This window comes from Oncorhynchus clarkii, chromosome 20, assembly GCF_045791955.1.
Source record: "Oncorhynchus clarkii lewisi isolate Uvic-CL-2024 chromosome 20, UVic_Ocla_1.0, whole genome shotgun sequence".
NCBI lineage: Eukaryota > Metazoa > Chordata > Actinopteri > Salmoniformes > Salmonidae > Oncorhynchus > Oncorhynchus clarkii.
The window spans coordinates 27,423,316-27,448,867 of NC_092166.1; the positions used below are offsets into that span (position 1 = coordinate 27,423,316).

The 25,552-nt window shown below is 40.8% G+C and overlaps 1 pseudogene; it reads right to left on the minus strand.

The window, feature by feature from the left end:
• Nucleotides 1-875: 875 nt before the first annotated feature.
• LOC139377041 (meprin A subunit beta-like) overlaps nt 876-25,552 on the minus strand; it is a 31,469-nt pseudogene continuing 6,792 nt past the window's right edge.

Below are 25,552 nucleotides of genomic sequence, written 5' to 3' on the forward strand. Positions count from 1 at the left end.
TGAAGTGGTGATTAAAGAGCTCAGCCATGTGCTTCTTGTCAGTAACAACCACATCATCAACATTAAGGGACATGAGCAGCTGTGAGGAGGAGGGTTTATTCTCCAGGTCTTTAACCATTCTCCAGAACTTCTTGGGGTTAGACCCACAGAGAGAACTGCTCCTTTAAGTAACTAACTTTGGCCTTCCGGATAGCCTGAGTGCACTTATTTCTTGTTTGCCTGAACGAGAGCCAGTCAGCCTGAGTATGCGTGTGCCGAGCCTTTTGCTAAATGCAATTCTTGAGGTGGAGTAACTCTGCAAGATCACGGTTGAACCAGTGGCTGGACCTGTTTTTAATTCAAATTTTCTTTACGAGGCGTGTTTGTTAACAATACCACTGAAAATATCAAAAAAGAAGGTCCAAGTGTCTTCGACAGAGGGGATCAAGCTGATTCTATACCATTTTAGAGGCCAGTTCATGAAGGAAGGCTTGCTCAAGTTTTTTAGCAAGCGTCTGACAAATCAGGACAGGTTGTTTCACTGAGCAGTCAATACAAACACAGGCTATAAAACAGTGATCACTAAGGTCATTACAAAAAATATTAAACTAACCATAAAAGCACTGTAATGATATGCCGCTAAAACCATCCATTCTATGACTGCAACTATAGAAAAAAAATGGTATTATGCATATTTTAAAAATAATCTGCATTTAGAACTGTTAAGATCCTGGTATGATGGAAATTACATGTCAGCAACAGTAATGCAGCATCTACCGTAAACAATACTGTAGGCACACTTCATAGCATATGTATTTATAACCCTTTCTCCATCTTCATTACATCTACTTGATGCTGGTCATGGGTCATTTTGGTGCTGGCAGGGAGAAAACACACTACATCCCTGTAATGCTGACATTGAACATTGTGATGTCTCCACCACCACCACTGTTCTTGTAATTCCTCTTCACACACACACACAACCACGGTCACCACCAACACGCCACCCAGCACAGAGAAAGAGGCTATCAACGCTGTGGTCACCGTGTCCTGGGTGAAGCCAGGATACTGACAAGTCTCTCCATAGTACCACCAGTCATCGCCAACTGCACACCTGGATAGAGAGGAAGAGAACAAGTGAGAGTCAACAATCTACCCACTGCACATCTGGATAGGGAGTGGAAGAGGATGAGTGAAAGAGTCAACAATCCACCCACAGCACACCTGGACAGAGAGGAAGAGAACGAGTGAGAGAGTCAACAATCTACCCACTGCACATCGAGCGAAAGAGAGATCTAACAAGACACACCAATATAGAGGATGGAGAGAGAAAGAGGGAGTCACTACACAGTCAAAACTAGTTGAAATAACGTTGTTATAACCACAAACTCGTCATTATAACATCTTTACCAGTTTTGCCTGCTGGGCTGTTTGTGTGTTTGTAAAGGGAAAGACTGAACACCCTCTGGGGAAAAGGGAGGGAATAACTACAGTAGCTCTGTGACGCTGAAGCGAGATAATACAATGAGAAGAGAAACACGCAGTAGTTACTAATGAAGCGAGAGAGAGATAAATACAGTACAGACCATTGTACTGTGTAAGCTACAAGCCCCGACAGTAAAACGCCCTGCAAACAGCATTTCCAGCAACCAATACACAGACTCCCTCATTCCCACACGTGATGTTAGTGCAGGGGTCAGAGTGCGGCATGGTGGTGGTAACCATGGTGACGGGTGGCACGGTAGAGGAGGGGACGGGTTGGATCACTGTCAGATGGGACACATCTGTAGAGAGTAACGAGATGGGGGGAGGGAGGGGGCATATAAGTGATGAGATTAGGACAAGCACAAACCATATTAACATAGAAATGAATGTACAGACACGGATAGGATTGGATAGCATGATTGGTTATAGAAATGGCGAGTGGGTGTGAATTTCATACTTTCATATGATGTGGACGTGTTGGTAAATAGGGGGACCACCACAACCTATGGTATTTGAATGAGTGTGATGATAACCAACAAAGTAGTGTTAATGGGATATGTATGGAACATGGTATGCTAAAGATAGAGAGAATCTATCATGCTTTTAGAGAATGTAGAGAATAGTTTTAGCCTGTTTTTGATCAACTGCTAAATACGGTAGTCTGGTCCCAGATCGGTTTGTGCAATCTTGTCAAACATGGCAATGACCATAGGACTTGGCGAGAAAGCACTTAACAGATCTGGGACCAGTGGAACTTTTCAGGGCTTCTTAGCCTCCATGGTGAGCATGAAGATGGTGTCTCCCCCATTGATGAAATCCCTGCTCTTGGCCCTGCCATGGGCCTGGTACACGGGTGTCCCGGTGCCCGGCCCATGGAAATATTTGGTCCCATCCGCCTCTGACACCTCAATGCCCACGTTACGAGGGTCTCCCCAGAAGAACAGCTCTGAAGTCTCTGAAAGGTAAAAAGGTTTCTCAATATACTGTAAACATGACTTCATCTATGACGTTACAAGACTGCTACTTTAAGTCAGTGCAAAACCAGGTGGAAAATCTCAGAAAATAATGGCAATTTCACTCATCTGTCAATGGAATGTAACTCCATGTCTTAAAGGAATTCCCTTTGTCTCAAATCTTTCTGCTGATCTAGGATCATAATGAATAATATTTAATGGAAAGGGGGAACCTGATCCTAGATCAGTACTCCCACTCTGAGGTGCTTATTTTAACTAGGCAAGACAGTTAAGAACAAATTATTATTTACAATCACGGCCAACCCCGGCCAAACTCTAACCCGGACGACGCTGTCCCAATCACAGCCAGTTGTGATAAAGCCTGGAATCGAACCAGGATCTGTAGTGACACCTCTAGGACTGAAATGCAGTGCCTTAGACCGCTGTGCCGCTCGGGGCAGTTCACCCAAATTACACATTGGTTTCCTTCCCTGTAAGCAGTCTATGGACTGATAGAATGAAAGTATCTAAAACTGACTGTGAAGCTCAACAAAGTCACTTATAGATGTCAGCTTGGGTAATCGAACCAGCAACCTTTTGGTTACTGGCCCAACACTTACTGCTAGGCTAGTCTCCCTAATGATTCTATATTATACACATTAAACAGGTTCATTAAAACCAATACGATGGGTATAAACTACTGATGTTAGAGATGTTGCCAACTAATGAGCTAAATAACCCGCTGGTTCCGGTTGGGGTGGGCTTCATCGTACTCTCGAACCAGCTGATCATTGGCGGTCCCCCTGTTCTAGAGGAAGAACTGCAGGCACTGGTAGCCTCTCAAGGTAGAGTAGTCTGCTGTCCAGCCTGGCTGTGTCTGCTGGTTTGCCTGTGGCAGTGCTCAAGTGCATGAAGTAGCCTAAGCCTGTGGACAATGGACACCAGTATCAATTTTCCTTCGGATTGTTAATAACTAGGGCTCAGAGTTTCCCTGACCAGGTATCAGGGTCAGGGAAAACTCTGGGCCCTATTTATAACTGCAGTTTTTATAACACACAAATGAACTCCGCAGGACCTTTGATCATCCTTTGGACTATAAGATAAGAATAAATCTGATCTGCCCCGTCAGGTACTGAGGAATGGAGGTTGATAGTGTTGTTTTGTGGTTGTTGTGTACTGAGGGGGTGCTCACCGGTGCATTTGCCCATGTTGGATTACTCCGTGGTGGGCCCGCTGGGGGCCTGGGTCACCGTGCTCCAGTCTGCCTAGTCTTCCGGGCCATACCACAGATGTTCTCCCTCTCAAAGACAAGTGTCCAAGAAAGTGGTGGAGCGTGCTGTATCAAAAGGACACATACTGAACATCGACTTGCCAATAGCTAAACAGCAATCACAGGAAAACTTTGACTTGCTGTAGACTCCATCCAGACACACATATCAATTATACAGTATGTGCCAAATGTTTTGCCTTTTTATATATAACTTTACCATGTACCCAGGCAGCTAAGACATCTATTCTCGCATAAAGTAACAATCAAATCATGTTTTATTTATCCACTAGGGTTCTCCAATACACACTAAGAAATACACCTACTGTTCCTGTTTTTACAAAATACATAATTTCATCAAAATCAACAGGTGTTTTGCTTTGTACATATTACCTAGCTAATCACTGTACTTCAGGTGTGCTTTTTATAACAAAAATGTGAAATTCCAGCAAAGGAGGTCCCCTGCACTGTGGGTTTGATTGAACTACAGCCACTGATAAATATATCGGTAGAGCAGCAGGCCAGTGTGACTGTGACTACTGACTTGGTAGATCAGTCAGTCTGCTCAGACAGTTGTAGAATAGAATATATACTTTATAACGGAAATGTGTCTTCTGCCTTTTCCAACACAACCAGAGATACACACAAGTTGAGAGGCACAGGGTCAGCCACAGTGCAGCACCTTTGGATGATGAGCAATTGTGGGGGTTAAGTGCCTTGCTCAAGAGCACAGCGGCAGGAGATGGTACATGGGATCAGAGACCATTAGCCTTCCAACTGTCAGTTCAGTTCCTTTCCCATTTTTGTGTCTCCCGGCATGGCCCTTCCGGTTGCTGGTCCGCCTCGCTCACCTCTAGTCTACTTGTAACGGATGTGAAATGGCTAGCTAGTTAGCGGTGTTCACGCCAAATAGCGTTTCAATCGGTGACGTCACTTGCTCTGAGACTTGAAGTAGTAGTTCCCCTTGCTCTGCAAGGGCCGTGGCTTTTGTGGAGCGATGGGTAACGATGCTTCGTGGGTGACTGTTGTTGATGTGTGCAGAGGGTCCCTGGTTCGCGCCCGGGTATGGGCGAGGGGACGGTCTAAAGTTATACTGTTACATACTGACACCCAGAGATTAGTGTCCTAATATATCGGAAGGCTGGATTCAATCTGTATCTCAGAAGAATGGCGGAAGATCCATGTTGAAGCACGATAGAAAATTAAAGGGCAAGGTTCCCGCGTTCACGGAGACAACCTTTATGGTAAACGCTGCATATGTCGGATCAATCTAATATTACGTTTACCTTTTTACAGATTGAATCGAGCCCAAAGTCTCACTGCAGTTGTGTAGCTTAAAGTAACTTAATTTAAATTGGTCATTTGATTTCCAATTCAGCTGACATCTGCAGCATTTACCTGACATGTGATCCCCACGAACGCAATAACACTGCCTTTAAAAGGTGCATTGTGGACAGCGGTCTACAGATTGAATCCGGCCTTACTGCAATTGTAGAGCATAAAGCGACGGAGTCCTACTGCAGTCGTAGAGGCTCTGGACCTTGTCGAGGTCATTGTCGATGAACTCCATGCACTGTCCGACAACGTCGGCGAAGGCAGGGCTCTTGGTGAAGATATTGGGCTCTGTGCCATAACGCTGTCTTACTGTAGTGCATCATGGAACCGTAGTTGTAGGGGACGCCCAGAGAACTCGATGTGGTGTCGTTGTAAGTGTTGAAGTTGTGTTCCCTGCCTGGGGATGGAGGGATAGAGAGAGAGGGGGTATGAGAGAGAGCTGGGATGAAAGGGAGAGAGAGGGGGGACGAGAGCAGGGAGGGGTGAGAGAGAGAGTTCAGCCAGGTTGGAGGGTTCAATTTCATTTAAATTTGGCAAGTTTAGCCATTATTTTCAAATCTAGCCTTGGATTTTCAATTTGTCTCCTGAATGGACAGAGTTGACATGTAATTGACCTTCAAACCCGAAAGGTCATGGAGACAAGGAATCTCCCCAATGGCAGATCTTCAGGGTTAGGACTTCATGTGGATTACAGCATGCTGACTGGAATCTTAAAAATCATGTCGCTGCTCTTTGCCCTTCAATTACATCTGACAAAAGTAAAGCAATGACATGATAACAATGAATTGATAAACCATGCCCTAATCTCAAATTATGCTTCCGTCGATGCTTATATGGTGTCCTTAGCCTGCTTGTCTGAGAAGATTAGGCATGTGATCAGCACAATAAGACATATTTGTTTGTCCTGATCACATAGCTTATTGCTCTTGGGAAAAGGCCAGATAAATCAACTGTGTTGTGTGTGTGAAACAACTCGTGTTTGATTAGGCTAGCACTAATCTGCCTTTTTGTTGTCATGTTGACATTGTGACTTTGGGACTAAAAGGTTCTATCTGCAGAAAGCATAGTTCTGAGAATCAAAGTGTTCCCCATCCCAGATCTCAGAAGTTTTTTGTTGTGAATTCTTCTTTCAGAGCCCATTAAGGTTCTCACCTTAAAGGTACCTAAAGTGCAGAGGATCAAAATCCTGAGGCAAGTTTAAAAAAACTGTAGCTAATTGAATAAATACATGATAGAATAACACTATTTTACCAAGATAGTTAGAACGCATCATCAAATACATTAAGAAATGTATTATGATCATCAGACGAAATGGTCATTTTTTATTTTATTTCACCTTTATTTAACCAGGTAGGCAAGTTGAGAACAAGTTCTCATTTACAATTGCGACCTGGCCACCTGACCTGTTCAGTCATCACTGAACAACGATGTGATAACATCACTTATTTTAAGATTTCTGACAGTGTTGTTTTTTGCTTGCCTGCCTAGACCAGCGAGATGGCAAAGACGTGTTTTGATTGGTCTAACTTTATTTGTTCCGGCGTGTGATTGGATTGCAGATAGAACCTTACAGCTCCAAGATCAAATGGGTTTACGCAGGTAGATCTTTCAAAAAAGAAACATTTCACTTAAAAATGTACTTCACAGGCATATGAATAATCATCTAAAAATCATAGTGGCGGTCAGTGCCATTTTTAAGATGAGGGAGGACTTCTATTACAGCATATTGGATGACTCATTCATATTCCATTCACCCAGTTCAATGTAACAGCGATAGGTTGAGGCTACTACATGATACTCACATTTTCCTTATACCCGTCATGAGGTTGCTACAACCTAGCTTATGAATGAAATTTACAACGTCGAGAGACAAACTTGAGGTGACAGAGTGACATGAAATACTGCTCTTGCCTACATCTAGCTGAAATATGGTGTAATCATTAGTCCAACAGTTGCAAACGAGAGTTTCTATTGGACAAATCCAGGTATGTTTATCCCGGTTTTGTTCTGTTTACTTCCGTTTAAGAAACGTTTTTCAACAGAATTAGCGGAATGAATACACACCTGATCACGTGTAAACATGAGTTCACTCTCATAACAGCAACGTTGTATTTCCCCCTCTTCCATTCGCTCGTGGACTTCATCAGTTCACAACAAATCAGCTGTATGTGACCAGGCGAAAAAAAACGTTCCTAGCCAAACCTTTACAAACAGCCAACATCGTTGTTGCCATATTAGCTAAAGTAACGTCATAGTCAGCATAGCTAATATAACTAACATGTTATTATACAACGGGTGGGTCTAATCCTGAATGCTGATTGGTTAAAACCGCATTCCAGCTGGTGTCTATTTAACAATGGCCTGGTGTAAAATAGGGTCCTTCTAGCAGTCGTAAGAACAAAAATTCAGCAGTAGGTGGGCAGGTAGAGGTGTAAATGGTGATTGATTTGCACAGCGCTGGTGATGATGGTACACTATACAAGACGATACAAGTTGATACACTACCAAAAGTATGTTGAAACCTGCTTGTCGAACATCTCATTCCAGAATCATGGGCATTAATATGAGCAATTAAGTTGCGTGATTAGGCCTGGCTCGCAGTCGGCATTCCAATTCATCCCAAAGGTGTTCGATGTGGTTGAGGTCAGGGCTCTGTACAGGCCAGTCAAGTTCTTCCACTCCGATGACCAACCCATTTTTGTATGGACCTCGCTTTGTGCACAGGGGCATTGTCGTGCTGAAACAGGAAAGGGCCTTCTTCAAACTGTTGACACAAAGTTGGATCACAGAATCCTCTAGAATGTCATTGTATACTGTAGTGTTAAGATTTCCCTTCACTGGAACTAAGGAGCCCGAACCATGAAAAACAGGCCCAAACCATTATTCATCCTCCACCAAACTTTACAGTTGGCACTATGCATTCAGGCAGGTAGCATTCTCCTGGCATCCGCCAAACCCAGATTTGACGGTCGGACTGCCAGAACGTGAAGCATGATTCATCACTCCAGAGAACGGGTTTCCCTATGCTCCAGTGTCCAATGGCCGCGAGCTTTACACCACACCAGCCGACGCTTAACATTGCGCATGGTGATCTTTATTTATCTGTTATTTTACCAGGTAAATTGACTGAGAACACGTTCTCATTTGCAGCAACAACCTGGGGAATATGGGATGAATGAGCCAATTGTAAATTGGGGATTATTAGCTGACCGTGATGGTTTGAGGCCCCGATTGGGAATTTAGCCAGGACACCAGGGTTAACACCCCTACTCTTACAATAAGTGCCATGGGATCTTTAATGACCTCAAAGAGTCAGGACACCCGTTTAACGTCCCATCCAAAAGACAGCACCCTACACAGGGCAGTGTCCCCAATTACTGCCCTGGGGTATTGGGATATTTTTTTGGACCAGAGGAAAGAGTGCCTCCTACTGGCCCTCCAACACCAATTCCAGCAGCATCTGGTCTCCCATCCAGGAACTGACCAGGACCAACCCTGCTTACCTTTAGAAGCAAGCCAGCAGTGGTATGCAGGGTGGTATGCTGCTGGCATCTTAGGCTTATGTGCGGGTTCTCTGTGATTTAATGTTTGTCTATGGAGATTGCATTGCTGTGTGCTCGATTTTATACACCTGTCAGCAACATGTGTGGCTGAAAGACTAGCCATCGATGTGCTTTAGTAAAGGGACATTACATGCATCCACTCTGTAGGGCTCCCTTTCCCAGACACATAGCTAGTTTTAAGAGCTAGCTACTAAAATGCCCCACAAATTGTTCTCATGAAACAATAATCTTTACATTCCCCTTTCAAATGTTTGTTTTCAAATCAATCTCAAGTTAGTTAAGAGGTGATATTCAACATTAAATCACATTTTCCTAGAATTTGCTGTTGGAAAATTGATCAAATGCATTTGTTGCCAACACTGTGCGATAGTGGAACTGCAATTCATATTCAAATCATATATATATATATATATTTGTAATATTGACATGACAAATGTGAATTAAACTTATTTTTGTAAAGATAAACCATTTTTGGATGACAAATGGGTTTTACATGCGTTTCCCAAATTGTTATGAACTGAGATTAACTCAAAAAGTATAATTTTTTTTTAATGGGTGACCATTTTTACATCTTTTTGAGAAAAATAATAATACTTGTTTAACAAAATCTCTTTCTCTGAGCAACTGTATAGATATAAAATAATATAATTTCCCCATATGTTTGTGCATACAATATACAGGTAACTGCCAAAATAAAGGAAAAACTTGAGTAAATGAGGGATACAAAGTATTTTGAAAGCAGATGCTTCCACACAGTTGTGTGCAATTAACATCCCATCATGCTGTCACACCCTGGCCATAGAGAGGCTTTTTATTCTCTATTTTGGTTAGGCCAGGGTGTGACTAGGGTGGGCGTTCTGTTATTCTTTCTATGTTTTTGTATTTCTTTGTTTTTGGCCGGGTATGGTTCTCAATCAGGGACAGCTGTCTGTCGTTGCCTCTGATTGAGAACCATACTTAGGTAGCTCTTGCCCACATGGGTTTTGTGGGTAGTTATTTTCTCTTTAGTGTTGTTTTGCACCTGACAGAGCTGTTTCGGTTGTTTCTTTTGTTCCTTGTTGTATTTAGTGTTCAGTTTATTAAAATAATGATGAACACTTACCACGCTGCATCTTGGTCCTCACCTTCTTCCACCAACGTGCTTAGGGTCATGTATAAAAATACCTAGTTGCTACCTTGGCTAGAAGAGATCTCACCCACTGGGCACATACTTTTGATCTACATGATTGAGTTTCTTACCCGGAGTTAATTAAGCAATTGACATCCCATCATGCTTAGGGTCATGTATATACCCAGTTGCTACCTTGGCTAGAAGAGATCTCACCCACTGGGCACATACTTTTGATCTACATGATTGAGTTTCTAACTACCCGTGAGTTAATTAAGCAATTGACATCCCATCATGCTTAGGGTCATGTATAAAAGTACCCAGTTGCTACCTTGGCTAGAAGAGATCTCACCCACTGGGCACATACTTTTGATCTACATGATTGAGTTTCTAACTACCCGTGAGTTAATTAAGCAATTGACATCCCATCATGCTTAGGGTCATGTATAAAAGTACCCAGTTGCTACCTTGGCTAGAAGAGATCTCACCCACTGGGCACATACTTTTGATTTACATGGTTGAGTTGTTAACTAACTGTGAATTCAATGTGAAATAAACAACAAATGTAACAATTTCATTGGATTCAGGTTAAAAGTTGGGTGAAAAAAATACTAAATGTCTTTACTTTGATTACTTTTTGCAAATCGAGTTTCCCTTGTTGATTCATCGTCATCACATTGACTTTCTGGTTTGAAATTCTGTGGAAAAAACATTGATTGAATCAGTTTTTGCCCAGTGGGCTGTGGCTTTGAAAGATGGGTCTTAAATGAGCATAGTGGGATTAAAGAGTGTGTCTCATTCACCAGATCTAAACCCAATTGAACACTTATGGGATATTCTGGAGTGGTACCTGAGATGGCATTTCCAACACCATAAACAAAACACCAAATTATGGAATTTTTTGTGGAAGAATGGTGTCACATCCCTCAATTAGAGTTCCATACACTTGAAGAATCTATGCCAAGGTGCATTGAAGCTGTTCTGGTGGCTCGTGGTGTCCCAACGCCCTATTAAGACACTATGTTGGTGTTTCCTTTATTTTGGCAGTTACACGTAGTTCATTATTTGTAGTATTTGTAGTACTTTCAGTGGAGGCTCCTCAGAGGAGGAAGGGGAGGACCATCCTCCTCAGTAAATTTCATAAAGTTTTAAACTGTCAAACATTTAAAAAGTTATCCTTTTTAGATAAAACTATACTAAATATAATCACGTCAACAAATAACTGATTAAAACACTATTTTGCAATGAAGGTCTACAGTAGCTTCAACAGCACTCTGTAGGGTATAACCATGGTGTAGCTGGAGGACAGTTAGCTTCCGTCCTCCTCTGGGTACATTGACTTCAAAGCTAAAACCTAGGAGGCTCATGGTTCTCACCCCCTTCCATAGACTTACACCGTAACTATGACAACTTCCGGAGGACGCCCTCCAGCCTATCAGAGCTCTTGCAGCATGAACTGACATGTTGCCCACCCAATCAAAGGATCAGATAATCAATCTAGTACTGAACGCATAAGCTACAGCTAGCTAGCACTGCAGTGTATCAAATGTAGCGAGTAGTTGACTTAAAGAGAGTTGAACAGTTTGGAACAAATTCATTTCTTCCAAAATGAAGGAGAAGCAAGAGAAATAGAGAGATTGTCATGTTTTTTCACTTTCAGTTTCACTTACTTAGCTAGCAAATGCAGCTAGCTAGTTTGACAACTGAAACACCCTACTCAAACAGATGTCTGCTATGTTAGCTAGCTGGTTATGACTTTCCAACACTGGAGCTCTTCCAAGTCAAGGTAAGTTTTTGGTATTATTAATTTAGGGTTTCCTTAAGTGATAATGCCCAACAAGCCAGTGTTTGGAGGATATATTGACATGGGTGTTAGGCAAACCTTAGTAATATAATAAAACCAATATAATCTCCAAACACCGGCTTTGAGGGCATTATCACTTTTATACAACGGATTACCAACACATTCACATAACGTTATTTTGATTAATTTATTCATACTATTTCGTCCTTCCACAAGATATAGTCCCGACACAAATCTCGGGTTGCTAGAGACGAGACGTCGTTCAGTCTATTTGTTCTGTATCTATGGACCTTGTCGATAGTTCTAAATGTTCCATTGCCATACTGGCTGGCAACGTTCGAATCCCTTGCTTGCTAGCTAGTCAACTACGGCTAAGTTATTGTCATGTAAGCCAGAATAACAGCAAAGTAGATGCATTTGCACTTGTTTAAACTGTGACATTTATTTGAGTACATCCATAACAATGAGCTAATGAGGCGTGATTTTGCCTGGCATAGGAGCTAGCCAGCAACACAGCTACAATAACACAATCACTTCTGAAGCTGGAAATACTGCAAAGTAGCTGTGTTTAGTTTGACCTTTTTTCAATTGAATTTTTTTTGTATATATCCATAAAAATTATGGCAACTGATTCATGATTTTGACTGGCTGAGAAACACTGCCTGTCTTGTCTCGACTCATTCATTACTATGGGACAGCAGGAGATCGAATTTGAATATTGAAACAATGTTGCACATGTCGGAGAGACAGACAGCAAGGTTCAAACAAATCTCCGCTGTTGAAAACGAAATGTTAGTCTAAAAGAAATGTGAGATAATGTTGAGATGCTTTTTATAGTGGAGATCAGGTTTATAAATTGTCTGGCTGGGCTGATGAGACAGTGAATTGCGCAGTCAGATGGAACAGAGTAAATAGGCATTTCAACATCATAGATTTAGCCAGTGGCAATTTGTGGATTATAAACTGGGTGGTTCAAACCCTGAATGCTAATTGGCTGAAAGCTGTGGTATATCAGACCGTATACCATGGGTATGACAAAAAAAATATTTTTACTGCTCTAATTACGTTGGTAACCAGTTTATAATAGCAATATGGCAGCTCTGGGGTTTGTGATATATGGCCAATATACCACGGCTAATGGCTGTGTCCTAGCACTCAGAGTTGCGTCATGCATAAGAACAGCCCTTAGCCGTGGTATATTGGCCATATACCACACCCCCTCGGGCCTTATTGCTTAATCTCCATGAACTCTAAACAGAAGGTTTATTTAAAGAGGAAAGAGAACGCTGATGGAAGGGATGATTACACTGCATCCATACCTGTAAATCAGAATTAAGTCTGTGGCTGATATGTCACATATGATATCTAGCCATTTTAACACCTTCATGAGTTATTCACAAATGCAGTCACTTCGGACGATTTATCATCAAAGAGAACGTTTAAATGAAAAAGTTTCTGTCCTCTTGCCGAAGATCCAATACAATGTGTCCTGTCCTTGATTAGAGGTTGCAACTGGGACAAGGTAAAGATCGACCAATCAAACTGAGTTGTGAGCTTAATATAGAATCTGAGTTCACTGTTGTGAAACTAGGACTCAGGACTCAGGTGATTGGTTATTGATATTCTTAGGACGCTGCTTTATTTTACTTAAAATAATAGGATCTTAGGGAGATGCCTAATAATGTAGAACTGATTCAGTCTCAGCTCTGGCCATGCATTCACCTTCACTGACCATGAAGAATTCTGGGTAGTTACAGCATTATGGCCTCTGGAACACTCAAATAAAGGTTCAATAAAAATAAATATTTTAAAAAACATTGCCACCGTAGTCAGGTACTCTCTGATACTACTACTAGTAGTACCACAGTACTAATACTAGTACTTCTAGTTTTAGTACTTTGGCTACCACAGCATTATTGCAATTATTGGGTTGTCCACCAATGTGGAGCCTTTTGAGAAGTGTAACTTTCACCTATCATTCTGTCACTAAGTGCACATGTTCACCTTCAGAAAAACATGTTTTCCCATCTCAAGAGGTTAAATAAAAAATTAAAAAAATCTATAGTAAGTGCCAAATAAACTTACAGGGTTGACCGTAAGTTTCATCTTAAATCATCCATAAATCCCCTTGTAACTGCGTGAATGGAAGCTTCTTGTATTCAACAGGGAGTGGCAATTGAATATAAGTGTCAATCTTTTTTATTGTTCAAGGCCCAGTGCAGTCAGAATTCAGTTGTTCCTGTGTTTTGTATTGTACAACAGCTGGTAAAACTAACACTGGAAAAGTGTAAAAATCAGTGTTATTTCCTGAGTTGCTGGTTGAAAATAAAATCTACACAGGATTTTCTATTTAGCAGGTTTGCATGGGCAGGAATTGCGTCACCAGGCGGTAAATTGGTTAATAGACCAATAAAAAAAAGAGAGAGTTCCAAACCCCTCTGCCAATAACAGCTAGTTTTCAGTTTTCCCTTCCCAACTCAGACCACCCCCAGACAGCCCAAGCTAAGTTTTGCTTGAGAAATTTTTTTGTTGCTAAAAATCTATTTTGATCAATTATTATAGAAAACTATTACTATTATTAAAACGTTTATTACCCAGACATGATTTGAGATTGATATAAAAACAGCTGCATTGGACCTTTCAGAAATGTCTAGCCTGTCTATCTATGGGGTAACAGAGTTGACATGTTATTCTCAACCCGCTCAGTTTTCCATCATTAAACACCATAAAATTGCCAAAAAGAATAGAACCAGCTCCCCTGCTTTAACTCTATGATTTGACTAATAATGTTCAATGTTTCTTCTTTATTTAAAAATGTATAATTTCACCATAATAAAACTACAGTTCAGTTCACGTAGCAGGGTTGACCTTAAAAATGAGGAGACAAATGTAAATTAATCCCTAATCACATTAAATAAATAATAATCTTCAGAAATGACCAACTATGGCCTCCTGGGTGGGGCAGTGGTCTAAGGCACTGCATTGCTGTGCCACCAGAGACGCTGGGTTCGAGCCTAGGCTCTGTTGCAGCACTGTGCACCAATATTGAATTTTAAAAGTCTGTTCTATTACATTATTATTAGTCTCCTTTAATATAGATCACATGGAGAATTAAATAAATTGTCGCAGCCGGCCGCAACTGGGAGGCCCATGGGGCAGCGCACAATTGGCTTAGCATTGTCCGGGTTAGGGAGGGTTTGGCCAGCAGGGATATCCTTGTCTCATCGCGCACTAGTGACTCCTGCGGCGGGCCGGGCACAGTGCACGCTGACCAGGTCGCTAGGTGTACGTCGTTTCCTCCGACACATTGGTGTGGATGGCTTCCGGCTTGGATGCTTTCTGTGTTAAGAAGCAGTGCGGCTTGGTTGGGTTGTGTTTCGGAGGACGTATGGCTCTCGACCGTCGCCTCTCCCGAGTCCGTACAGGTGTTGCAGCGATGAGACAAGACAGTAACTACTAACAATTGGATACCACGAAATTGGGGAGAAAAAGGGGGTAAAAAATAAATAAATCAATAAAATGACCAACTAGGGATAATGGGGGAAACCTGGAAAAAGAATTGGGGGGTTAAGTGGGTTGAAATCTTCCTAGAAATCACAGAGGGACATTTTTGTACTTTAGCAAGACTTTATTCGTATGACAAATCTGATGTATTGAATTGTCCATGTGGTCTATATTAAAGGGGACTAATAATACATGTAATACAACAGACTTTTAAAATTCAATATTGGTGCACAATTCCTACTTAAAATATCAAAGGGATGCATGCAAAAGGCACCATTTCATGGAATGACCTCACTACTAGTAGTACTAATCCTATGATTCTGTGGATTTAGTGTCTGTATACTTGCCCAGTCATGTGGATCGTATCCGCAGGAACAGGGCTGACTTCCTTAGTGGCTGATGTGATGGGTGGGGGTGGTGCTTCAAGATTGGTGCCGTACTCAAGGTACTCCCTGCAGCTTTAGTAGTTCATTCTCATCTTGCTGAAAAACTTCTGAAAAGTGAAATCCCAAATGAGGTATTTAATTTAATCAAAGTTCAATTCGTAACTAAATAGTTTTTATACATTTATATTGGAAGGATTTGCAATTATGTCTACATATGATAAGGTAAAATGTTTATGTTTCTGTCTCTTTGTGATATGGGAAATAAAAAAAGTATTAACTTAAGGGGGCTGAATAATTTTGCACGCCCAATTTTTCAGTTTTTGATTTGTTAAAAAAGTTTGAAATATCCAATAAATGTCGTTCCACTTCATGATTGTGTCCCACTTGTTGTTGATTCTTCACAAAAAAATACAGTTTTATATCTTTATGTTTGAAGCCTGAAATGTGGCAAAAGGTCGCAAAGTTCAAGGGGGCCGAATACTTTCGCAAGCCACTGTATATCCAATGCAAAAAAACATCTACATTTAAATTTAATTTGCATACATTTCTGTTGATTCCCATATATTCCCATATATTCCTGTTAATTCCCATATATTCCCGTTAATTCCCATATATTCCCATTAATTCCCACGGAAAGTTTCCACATCTGAATATTCCCCAAAATGTGCAACCCTAGTCACAACATGTTGAAGTAACAATGCATTAGAATGTTGTCCACGACCATTTTCTTGCCTTACCCTATTGGATTAATAAATATTGTTAGACTCCAACCATCTGCCTCATGTGTCTGCATCTGGGTCTCATGTGTCTGCATCTGGGTCTCACCTTGTGTCATGATACCACCTGTACAATCTTCTTAGAGAAATTTGTAACTGATTTAAATTGAATTGACAAGTGTAAATACAACAGACCCACCTGACAAATACATTTTCACTTTCACTCTGTTGATGTGAGGAAGTTAGGAAATTACCTAATGTCTGACCACTTAAAACGTCATTCACCCATACAAGTCTTTGGCTTTGAACTGGTCAGGTGTACAAGGCGTGTAACAACTTTGATTAGGCAATTTCTTAATCATTTTCTGGACACTATCTTTGGAAATGTTCAAGTCATTACAAAACTTCAAAGGGATCAATTTAATGGTTGTTCGCCCGTTATTATTCACCAGTAAGGGCATGATACCTGTTAGACATTCAGCCCTCAGCCTCTGACGCTGTCATGTAGTTCTTACCTCCAGAGAAGCGACTGCTAACCACCCTGCTGCATTGACTCCAATCTACGCTGTGTGCTTTATTATCAAAACAGTGGCCGAGTGAAAAAATATTATACAGCAAATTTTTTCTGACAGAAGTCAATATCTGACCGTTAGTTAAAGGCACCAGCTCATGGACAAGTACCAGTCAAAAGTTTGGACACACCTACTCATTTAAGGGTTTTAATTTGTACTATCTTCTACATTTTAGAATAATAGTGAAGACATCAAGACTATGAAATAACATACATGGAATCATGTAGTAACCAAAAAAAAGTGTTAAACAAATCAAAATGTATTTTATATTTGAGATTCTTCAAAATAGCCACCCTTTGCCTTGATGACAGCTTTGCACACTCTTGGCACTCTCAACCAGCTTGATGAGGTATAGTCACTTGGAATGCATTTCAACTAACAGGTGTGCCTTGTTAAAAGTACATTTGTGGAATTTCTTTCCTTCTTAATGCATTTGAGCCAATCAGTTGTGTTGTGACAAGGTAGGGCTTGTATACAGAAAATAGCCCTATTTGATAAAATACGAAGTCCATATTATGGAAAGAACAGCTCAAATAAGCAGAAACGACAGTCCATCATTACTTAAGACATGAAGGTCAGTCAATCCGTAAATTTTCAAGAACTTTTAAAGTTTCTTCAAGTGCAAAAACCATCAAGCGGTATGATAAAACTGGCTCTGATGAGGACCACCACTCTGTGAAGCATTTATTTGGACTGCCATTTCTGAAGCTGGTAACTCTAATTTAAGTTTGTTAGAGTTACCAGCCTCAGAAATTGCAACCGAAATAAATGCTTCACGGAGTTCAAGTAACAGACACATCTCAACATCCACTGTTCAGAGGAGACTGTGTGAATCAGGCCTTCATGGTCAAATTGCAGCAAAGAAACAACTACTAAAGGACACCAATAATAAGAAGAGACATGCTTGGGCCAAGAAACACAAGCAATGGACATTCGACCGGTGTAAATCTGTCCTTTGGTCTGATGAGGTCCAAATTGGAGATTTTTGGTTCCAACCACTGTCTTTTTGAGACACAGTACGTCATTGATTGTGTGTTAATTTCACGTTTTCTATCTTTCTATTGACCGAGTTCCCACTGATCACAGGATGCTGGTGGACTTCCCTCTATCTATCTCTTCTTGCCATTAATATTCATATCTACATTTACAGTCATGTCTAATGTGAGATGGAGAGTGGAGGAAGGTTTCATTACTGGCGAACCGGTCGTCCAGGGGTATCCTGAATTGTGACTTCTCTCTCTGCCCGGCAGCTGTGGTCCTGTCCAAATGGCGGGGCAGTGCTGTGGCAGTTGGGAAATGGATGTGTGACTGAACTGCTGTGTGGTCTGGTACGTGTTATTTAGGCCTTGTGAAGGCGCTGTAGTCGACTGAACTGCAATGTAAGAGCATCATTGGCTCAGCAACCACTGGCTACAGCTGTTCATATCAAGGTGTTTGAACAGTGATGTCCTGGAACTGTCGAGAGATCAACTGGAGTTACGGAACAAACAACACTGTTGCATTCAGTATAGGTCAAACTACAGGCAGAATTTGATATAATGTATTGTATACACATGTAGGAGAAAAACAAACTTTTTATTTGACATTTTGAGAAACTTGCTGAACAGTTGAAATATGGTCATAATAGGCATTTATTGATCTTCGTCTTGCTTTAACAGCCAACACCTTTTGATACACCGAAAGAGTTGTGCCTGGGGAGCTTTTTCAAAGTAAAGAGGCACATTCTCACACAGAAGGATTCAGGAGGAGGAAGTAGTTAATTAACCGCCTGACCAGTCTAGCACCGGACATATTTGTCAAGTGAGTCAAGTGAAATGGAAAGATGATAGCACTTAATCATGCATGGATCATCGACCCCTATTGTGGCAGAGCTTCATTTGAGCAAGTTCCGGTCTCAGAGAAATCTGGTCAATTGAAGGCCCCTTGTTACACAGCCAGACTAGTTAGAACTCTCATTACTCTCATTTGACTGTCCTCTATTAACACAATGATCCATGTGCTCCCAACTCACCCTAAACTACCTAAATAAATACATATGGAGTGTGTGACTTTCTTTATTTTGATAGGTTATCGTTTATTTGCTGTTAGTCAGCAGGCTTTTGATCCCACCTTGTTTTAACACATACGATTAAGCTGATCAAGCTCGTGGTGAGATGCTAATTAGTAGAATACGGTGTGCTAGATTTAGGAAGGAACGAAAGCAGGAGGGTAGGGAGCTGATGTAGATAGTATCACTTTACATGCATGCACACACACACACACACTCAAGGACACACACACAGACATATTGAGTTACATAAGGGGCTAGCCTATAATAGGGCAGGGGCCTAATACTTTAGATATGGTTAGGAGGGATAAGGCCCAGGGCCCGGTTTCCTGATAGCGATGGAACTTAGGCTTACAAGTGTTTTAACATGCAACTTTCCTACAAAGGACAAAGATGTAATATGCATTTCCCAAAACACCAGGCAAAGACAGATGTTGTCGTTGGAGCAGGGTAACCTAGTGGTTAGAGTGTTGGGCTAGTAACCGTAAAGGTTGCAAGTTCAAATCCCCCCAGCTGACAAGGTACAAATCTGTCGTTCTGCCCCTGAACAGGCAGTTAACCCACTGTTCCTAGGCCGTCGTTGAAAATAAGAATTTGCTCTTAACTTACTTGCCTAGTTAAACAAAGGCAAAACATTTTTTTGAAATGTGTTGATACTGATAAGATCGAAAGCAAGGCAGCGCCTCTCTTGGATCAGCTTTCGCTTTTCAAATATCACCTTAACTTATCAGTAGAATTATTCCAAAATACTGAGGACTGATCAGCTCCTATAGATCATATGATCATCTATGGCTTCTAATAGGTCATATTGAGGACTGATCAGATCATCTATGGCTTCTAATAGGTCATATTGAGGTGGCTTATTCTAATGACTCACCATATATTAAAGCACAGAACCAGAGATGTGGCACATTGTGAACACACAGCATGAAACATATGGAGGCAAAAATAACATAGCCTAGGCTACAACAGCCTACAATTAGCAAAACAGAATAACTACATTGATTGAATATGAAATAGATTTCAATAGCCCAATTCTTGAAATACATAGGCCTGCGTGTAGCCTACTCTATTTTATATTTCAATGCTATCATCTCGGTTTTCATTTTAAGCTATTTTTTCTTTTCACTTGTTTGTAACACACTCCAGAGGCTCCTGTGTGGCGCAGCGATCTAAGGCATTGATCTCAGTGCTGGAGGCGTCACTACAGACCCTGGTTCGATACCGGGCTGTATCACAACCGGCTGGGACCGGAAGTCCCATAGGGTGGCACACAATTGGCCCAGCGTCGTTAGGGGAGGGTTTAACTGAATTGCATAGTTAAATAAATTAAAATAAACTGCAAAGACATTGGCAACTTTGTATTTCTTGTCATCTTCGTTCTGAATTCATCAACGGTCAAATACAGATAAACATCTTGATTCCATACTGAACAAAAATATAATTGCAACATGTAAAGTGATGGTCCCATGTTTCATGAGCTGAAATAAAACAGCCAAGAAATTTCACATATGCACAAAAAGCTTATTTCACTAAAATGCTATACAGAAATGTGTCTACATCCCTGTTAGTGAGCATTTTTCATTTTCCAAGATAATCCATTCACCTGACAGGTGTGGTATATCAAGAAGCTGATTAAAGAGCATGATCATTACACAGGTGCACCTTATGCTGGGGACAATAAAAGGACACTCTAAAATGTGCAGTTTTGTCACACAACACAATGCCACAGATGCCTCAAGTTTTGAGGGAACATGCAATTGGCATGCTGACAAAAGGAATGTCCACCAGAGCTGTTGCCAGAGAACTTAATGTTTATTTCTCTACCATAAGCCATCTCCATCATTGCTTTAGAGAGTTTGGCAGTATGTCCAACCAGCCTCACAACCACAGACCACATGAAACCATGCCAGCCCAGGACATCCACATCTGGCTTGTTCACCTGCAGGATCATCTGAGACCAGCCACCCAGACAGCTGATGAAACTGTGGGTATTGTTGTGAATTGTTAGATACTACTGCACTGTTGGATCTAGGAACACAAGCATTTCGCTACACCCGCAATAACGTGCTAAATATGTGTATGTGACCAATAAAATTAGATTTGATTTGATTTTGAATAGGGAAATCGGGCCCAGTTCTGCACAGCATGCTACGGAACACAGAAAACAGTCAATTTTCCATTATAATTCATGAGAGTGATAGAATCCAGCTGTAGCATAGCCTTAACAAGGATGTAAGGATGTGAGAGCCACAAGTAAGACTTTTAAGACCGTTAGCAGAAAGGTAGAGCTTTTATCATGTTTTTTCAAATCCATGTTGCTTGCTGTTTGAAAAGCCATTAACTTGGCATGTAACACATTTCTTGTAAATTCATAAAATGGGAATTACCTGTATTTTATGTTAACATCTGAACATTGACCTATCTCTGTCTTCTCCCATTGATTTCTTTCTCACTCAATTTTTCCCCTCACACAATCTCCATCTCAACTTTATTTTCTCTTCTTCCCCTTGTCATCATCCTCTATCAACCTCCACTCCCCAACAGAGTTTCACTTAGTGTAAAAGAGTCAAAGAGTCTGAACAAGTTTACATCAGGACATTTCCTCATTTCCCATTCATAATGAATTTATTCATAATCCTCCATCGTCACAAATGATCACACAAGACCACCTTATTCAAAAAATGTCATCCAGGTCAACCATATGATGAACCTTGTTGGCTACTTTATGAACAAGAAAAGGCTGAATTTGGGTTTTATGATACCTGACTCCTGACTTTGCAATTAATTTAAATTATACTCCGAATTACTAGCCTCTGAAAATCCTCGGCATACCGACACTCACCACGGATGTTTCTGTGATTGAATATCGATGTTGCTGGTCATACAAATTAAAACGGGCCATACCGTATGGTGTATTGAAGGAAAGCCTAATTAGTTGTCTGTGGTGAATTGTAATGTTTACCTCTAAGAGTTCCACATTAAACACTTCCATTTTTGGGGGTTTAAAATCCCATCATGGTCACGTGTCAAAACCTTAGTGGCTCTGATGTTGGTAAGGGATATTAACACTGTTGTGGGTTTTCCTATGTGAATTTATGAGGTCAAAATGGATGATAATGAGCATTGTCAAAGTCCCTTGTAAACATGAACGAGTGGAAATAATCAAAGTAAAAAGACACCTCGAGAACATACAACTAACTCACTGTTGGCGTAAAAGCGAATTGACTTTGAGTGTGACAACTACAACTTTTCCACGCATTTCTTTCTTTGTCAACTCAAAGAGAACTGAATCTGAGATGCCCTTTGAAGATACTATATCTGCAGAGAAGATCTACAGATATAGTGAACAGAAGTGGAGGCCGGCATGAGCTTCTTATGTTTGAATCTTCAGTGAAAGGAGTCATGGAATAAAACACAGGCAGGCAGACAATGCATTCTTTTAGCATTAAAAAAAAGAGGTTGAAACAAAGGGCCGGTTGGCATTATCCTTTCCCCTGTCAGTTCTGTGAAGGTGAATTAAAGTGGAGTCATTCAGGTGTGTAGCCAGAGTTTCTGGCCTACACACAATGCCCCATAATATCAAAGTGGAATTATGTTTCTAGATGTATTTATTTTTTTACAAATGAATTCATATTGAAAAGCTAAAATATCTTGAGTCAATAAATATTCAACTCCTTTGAAATGTTCTGCTCGACTGAGGGACCTTACAGATGGTGTATCAATAAACCCAGTCACTACAAAGATACATGCGTCCTTCCTGACTAACTTGCCGCTGAGGAAGGAAACCGCATTTCACCATGGCTGTGATAGGAGAAAACTAAGTTTGGATCAACAACATTGAAGCTACTCCACAGTACTAACCTAATTGAGTGAATAGAAGGAAGCCTGTGCAGAATTTTTAAAAATGCATCCTGTTTGCAATAAGGCACTGCAAAGTAATACTGCAAAAAATGTGGTACACATTACTGAGTACCACTCTCCATATTTTTAAGCATAGTGGTAGCTGCATCATGTTATGGGTATGCTTGTGATCTTTAAGGACTGGGGAGATTTTCAGGATGAAAAATAAAATCTAACAGACACTACAGACACCTTTCAGCAGGACAATAACCCAAAATACAAGGCTACACTGGGGTTGTCTACCAAGAAGGAAGTGAGTGAATGTTCCTGAGTGGCCTAGTTACAGTTTTGACTTAAATCTGCTTGAAAATCTATGGCAAAACATGAACATGGTTGTCTAGTAATGATCAACAAACAACTTGACAGAGCTTGAATCATTTTGAAAAGAAAATGGGCAAATATTGTACAATCCAGGTGTGCAAAGCTCTTAAGAGACTTACCCAGAAAGACTCACAGCTGTATTCACTGCCAAAGGTGATTCTAACATGCATTTACTCTGGGGTGTGAACACTTATTGTGTTGGAATTATTCTAATCAAAGGGGAGACTTTTAGATTCCTTCAAAACAATCTAACTTTATTATTTAATTACTGCAGTAATGGAGCTTGTCAACAACCCTCCCGTAGGTGATTTGTTGAGAGCCCTTCCAGCAGGACTAAGCCACAGCATTTTATAGCAAAGTCCATCCTCCTGGATGTTCATGACAAATCACAGATGAGAGAATTTATACAAAGGTACATTTTTCTCTCACGCAACAGACATCAAGATTTACATGGCGCCAAATATCTGTCTCTAGTTCATTTACTGCTTGCTTATACAGGAATACTGATGCAACATAGACACTAGGTCCTTTCCTTAAATAAACTGGAGATTGGGTCTCTCTGGGAACCAACAGACAGGCACACATACACTAATCATGGAATGGAATGTTGTCTTATCACCAAGCCATCGTAAATCCATAAATCCATAAAACAAGGAAATTATTCCAATAATTTTTACACCATGCATTTTTCCCATGGGGGATTTTAGAAACAAGAGCTGTGTTTCGTGTAGGCTTACCCTGGCGTGACGTTTTCATAATTGTGTAAATCTCTCTAGGACAACGTGAATAATCAATATATTTCCCATTATTGTGTATGTGTTGGATACAAAGATGGTGTAGTAATTTAAAAACCATGTTAAACACTATTATTGCACACAGAGTGAGTCCATGCAACTTATTATGTGACATTTTTACTCCTGAACTTGTTTACGCTTGCCATAAAATGGTTGAGTAGATTCCACTTTGACATTATGGGGTATTGTGTGTGGATGGGTGACAATCTCCATTTTAAATGCAGGCTTTAACACAACAAAATGTGAAAATAGTCAAAAGGTGTGAATTATTTTTGAAAACATTTTATATTCCCCAATTATTCTACCTTTGGGATCGCATTTTCCAAATATGTCATATTAAATGCATGTCTTCAGCTAACTGCACATCCTTCTACATGGGACCTCCATCTGCAAAATTCAAACAGCCAAGGGCTGACCATGTGAAATAACCAGTTCTTTTTGAGATGAGAGATGGTGCTAAGTTAATTAGCGCCCTGCCAGCCTGATTCATAGAGCTGCTGGTGAGTGTATTGGGAACGGCGGGTTAATGTCTTCCCCAGTCCACCGTGGCTTCCCCAGTGAGATGATGGAGGGTTTCTAACACAAAGTGTCTCTCTCCATCTCCCCCTGAGTATCTCGTTCTGCTCTCCTGATTCAAACGATCAATATTAAGGAAAAACTAGGTCAAGGAAGAGTAGGAGCGGCGATGAGGAGGAGTGTCAAAGGGGGGGTCTTTCCTTCAAAGGTCTCTCTTTTCACCCCATAAGAGTGACACGAGGACAGAGCATGTGCTTATTATGTTAAACTCTAATGTATAGGATCAGTAGTCAGTAGTAGTTGGTTCTTTCTGTAGGCGTATTTGGATTATAGGAAGGAAACCCTGCTGAGATGCATGGTCCAGAACCTTTCAATGTGTTTCATGAAAGCTATTTTAAGAATATTAGGTTTGCTTTCTTTACTTTCATCTGTGTGCCTACTGCACGTTGCGTCACAATGTTGCTATGAATGTTCTCTTGAGGACTGGTGCCAGAATGAATGTATTACCTAATGCATTCTCAATTGGCGCTGATGAAGATTTAGTCTAAAGTGCAAATAATTAGTATTAAAACCTTTTTCCATCATTGTGATGTTGACTTTAGATGTAGGTGGACGTAGGGCCAATTGCAAGTTACAGTAGGTCAAAGTGGAGCAATACAATTTCAGAGGGTGGTTTTCAACTTATAGAGTGCAGAAGAAAGAATCACAGTGACATTTTATTTTGCCTGTCATTCAAGGTGGGGTTCGAATGAGGCTAACACACAGAACGCATAAACCCTTGCTTAGCTTTCCATAATGGTCTGTAAATGACTTGTGTGTGGTCCATGTCTTTTTACGTGAATGATAAGGTTGTCAAGGTGATAGGAAATGCTATATGTCGTGTTATTTGTCACCCCAGCCGCTCCTTTGTCCTGGTTCTCTGTCCATTCAGTTGCAAGGCTTTTGAGAACAACCTCGCACCTGCTCTTCAAAACATTGAAGGCAATTAATGGAAGGAGAGCATTTCCCATCAACATCATTTCAATTACAGCTGTCACCTCCATTGTCAGCGTATTTAATTATACATGTTTTATTGTCACATTCACTAGAAAGGTAAAGTGAAATGTGTTGTTTTATAGTCAGCCATACTTGTACGGCATCCCTGGAGCAAATTCAGGATAAGTGTCTTACTCAAGGGAGCATCGACAGGATTTTCACCTTTTTGACTTGGGTATTCAAACCATCGACCTTCAGTTACTGGCCCAACACTGTAACCGCTAGGCTATTTGTTATATTGCAATCTCAAACCAGTGAATTTTT